At 42.2% G+C, this 3,625-nt stretch overlaps 1 non-coding gene across 1 annotated transcript; it reads right to left on the bottom strand.

The window, feature by feature from the left end:
• Positions 1–3,064: 3,064 nt before the first annotated feature.
• On the bottom strand, positions 3,065–3,136 carry TRNAG-UCC (transfer RNA glycine (anticodon UCC)). Its single transcript has one exon. It is a non-coding gene; the product is annotated as a tRNA-Gly (tRNA).
• Positions 3,137–3,625: the final 489 nt, after the last annotated feature.

Below are 3,625 nucleotides of genomic sequence, written 5' to 3'. Positions count from 1 at the left end.
GCAAATTTTGTACATAATTTAGACATTTTAGACATTGTGCTCCTGCAATGAGTAAGTGGACAGGAAGCAGATACTGCTACAAAGTTCTCCCTTCTGTTTCTAAGCCATCCATACTAGCAACAGGTAAGTTCTTTTCCTGTTTCCAAAAGAAGGGATAAATCAATGTGCAATAACTACAAGAAAGATGGAGAGGGACTTTTTGCAAGAGCATGTAGTGACAGGACAAGAGGGAATGGTTTCAAAATGAAAGTAGGTTTAGATTAGCAAAAAATGTTATAGTTACATAAGAAAAAAAATCTTTACTGCTAGTGAGGCACTGGAATAGGTTGACCAGAGAAGCTGGGACTGCCCCATCCCTGGAAGTGTTTCAGGCCAGGTTGGATGGGGCTTGGAGCAACCTGGTCTAGTGAAGGGTGTGTCTGTCCATAGCACAGGGTTTGGATCTAGATAATTTGTGAGGTCGCTTCCAACCCAGACCATTCTATGATTCTCTGATTCTGTGATACAATTCTGTGAATGAAGTTGTATATGAGCATGGTTTTCATCCTGCTCCTGGAACAATGTTGTACCTTTCCTGGGAGCTGATTGCAAATCTACATTACAGCTCGTAGCTAACAGACTGTGAGATGCTACTAAATGATTATTTCGGGCATAGAATTCTATCATTGTGCAGACTAGAAGGACAGTTATACATCTCATGACTTTGCACAATTCCAACTGAAGCGTCAAAACAAAACCAAGCAACAAAAGGCATCATTGCCTTCCTGTGCAGTAAAAATGGGAAGAATCCAGAAGCATCTCACAGCTTACAGGTTTTCAGCAAAGTTACTGTTTTTAAGCCATGAGAAAATGCCTCAGCTGATATTTTCATGTACTACAGAAGACCACAGGTATAAGAAACTTCAAGAAACATGTCTGGGAAGCACAGTTGTATCTATGAGAACAACTTTTACAAGAGCAGGTACATTTATAGTATTGACTTGAAATTTTTGGGCATGTAATACACTGAGTTTAAATCCGTCTTGAAGTCGCATATGTCATTGTCTTCTTCACTTGTCATCTGAGAGCCTGAAGTTGATAGGGGTGGCTACTAATGGACCTTGAGTAACCCATGTCCTATGAAGCATGTTGCTTTGCTTGCTCCATCCAGTCACTGGTCTCGCTCTGAAGTGGAGTGTCCTTTGTGTTCCTCTGTGTCTAGGTGGCGTAGCACCTCTTTTTGGAGCATTTTCCAGACTTATATAAACAAGTAAATATTTTTTTTCCAGCAGAAGTTTCATTTGATTCAAGTAGAGTAGCTAATCATTTTGATCCATTAGCTTAGGTTTAGGAACATACAAGTTGCAATGAGAATCTGGACAACTAAAACCCCTCTGGTTTGATTTTTGGTCCATTGCCTCCTGCTGGAGTAACACCTACCCTCTGCTTCCAGAACCTCTTCTCCTTCAGGACAGAGGATTTCATCCTCTTTCAAATATCTGCCCTTTGTAAATCTATCACGTTTTCACAGTTTGCATCTCCCATTCTCCACTCCTCCTAGGAACTCTAGTCATTACCCATTCTTAGCTATGAAGTGTAAATGGCTAAAACTTCTCCTTAGGCTAGCTCAGCTCCTTTAGCCCTTTGCTTCTTTTGATTTCTGTAAACTTATGAGTGTGTTTTTTCCCTCTTGAAGAAAAAAGAAAATAGACTGAAACAAAAGAAGTGAACATTTAGTATAATCACATTTTCTTCCATTCACTGCAGCCTACCATGTGAGTAGATCTTGTCTGCAATTGTCATATAAACAACTCTAGGAAATCTAATAGAAATTATTTCAAAATTGTTTTGGGATAGAATATTTTCTCTGAAAGAGTTGTCAAGAGTCAGGTTTCATGCATAAAAGGAATCTGAGCCATGGAATTGACAGTGATTAATTGCATCACCAAAACTGGTGGGCATTCTCAGAGACCTGAAAGAGCACTCATACAGTGAGTCTTCCTGAGAGGTACTTACCTCTCAACTTTGATGTATCATCTCAAGGTACTAACTACTGGCTCTGTAGTGAACCATAGCTTGTGTGCATTCCTCAAGCTCTGCTGGAGTAACACTTCTTCCTCTGGCTGCTTTGTCTCTCAGTCCAGTTCCTGGTGCTGTGCCCACTCCTACAGAAATCACTAAATCTTATGTTGGTCCTCTGCCCTCAGTTCTCACCTTGGCTTGACTGCTTGGCTTGACACACAGAATCACAGAATGGCTTGACGCACAGAATCACAGAATGGTTGAGTTTGGAAGGGACCTCGGGATGCCATCTGATCCAACCTCACTTCTCAAGCAGGGACATCTAGAATCAGTTGTCCAGGACCATGGCTAAACAGTTTTTTAATATCTCCAAGAATGGAGACTCTGTAGGCAACCTGTGCCAGTGCTTGGTCACCTTCATAGTGAAAAAGGGCTTCCTAGTGTTCAGAGAGAACCTTTCATGTGTCTGTTTGTGCCTATTCCCTCTTGTCCTACCACTGGGCACCAAGAGCACAGCCTGGCTCTATTCTATCTGCATGCTCCCTTCAGCTATTTATATATATGAATAAGATTACCCATCCTAGCCCTCTGTTCTGCAGGCTAAACATCTCTCCCAGTCTTTCTTCACAGCAGAAGTGTTTCTGCAGTGCTGTAACCATCTTGTGGCACTTTTTCTGCTTTCTGCCCAGTATTCCCACGCCTCTTGAGTACTGGGGAGCCCAGAACTGGACACAGACACTGCTACAGGAGTGGCCTCACTAGTGCCCAGTAGAAGGGAACCTCCTTCTGCCTATGGACAGTACTTTGTCTAATGAAGCCAAGTCCACCCTTGGCTCTCGTTCCTGACAGGGCACTTTGCTGGATCATGTGCAATGTGGTGCCCACCAGGACTCTCACATCCTTTCCTGACAATGTGGGTTTTCAATGTCTATGGAGGCGCATTATTTTGCCCATCTCTCCATGTTAAGCCTCATGAGGGTCCTGGTGACCCATTTCTCCATCCACTCTGAGATTCCTGTGGATGGCAGCACTGCACCTCTGGGAAAGGTGTCAAAAATGCAGCTGCGTTGGCCGGGAATCGAACCCGGGTCAACTGCTTGGAAGGCAGCTATGCTCACCACTATACCACCAACGCTGCCCTGGCTGCAAGTCTCTGCTTAATTTCCTGCTTCATTTCCAAGTTTCCTCCATTCCAGGTTTAACCACAGGGCTCACTAACCACCCACCACAAGTACAACAAAGGACTACTGAGGGAAGCATTTGAGTTCTCTCCACAGCTGCCAAGACTACAAAAAAAATTAGAAACTTTGTTTGTTTGTTTGTTTTAAACATTGACAAAAACGACGGTCTTGTTCAGTGAAATATTTCCAACATCCTGATGAGTTTAAAAGATATTCCAAAAGGAAGGACTAAAACCTTCAGAAATGGTACTGTAGATAATAGTGCAATTGGAAAAAAGGTCAGCTAACAGCTCCCATATGATGAAACAGGTATCCTAATTTCAATATTTTTAGTAAAAGAAGTAGTCTTGTCAGCATTAACGTTGAACTGTTATAAGATCTTTATTTCGTATCTGAAAAATTAGGTGGAAAAAATTATAACAAACAACATATGTTGTCCTTTC

The sequence above is a fragment of the Manacus candei genome, unplaced genomic scaffold (genome assembly GCF_025592945.1).
Source record: "Manacus candei isolate 608988 ecotype Guabito, Panama unplaced genomic scaffold, ASM2559294v1 h1tg000056l, whole genome shotgun sequence".
Classification (NCBI taxonomy): domain Eukaryota; kingdom Metazoa; phylum Chordata; class Aves; order Passeriformes; family Pipridae; genus Manacus; species Manacus candei.
The sequence above is the reverse complement of the archived record's forward strand: the minus strand, read 5'-3'. Positions and strand labels throughout refer to the sequence as shown.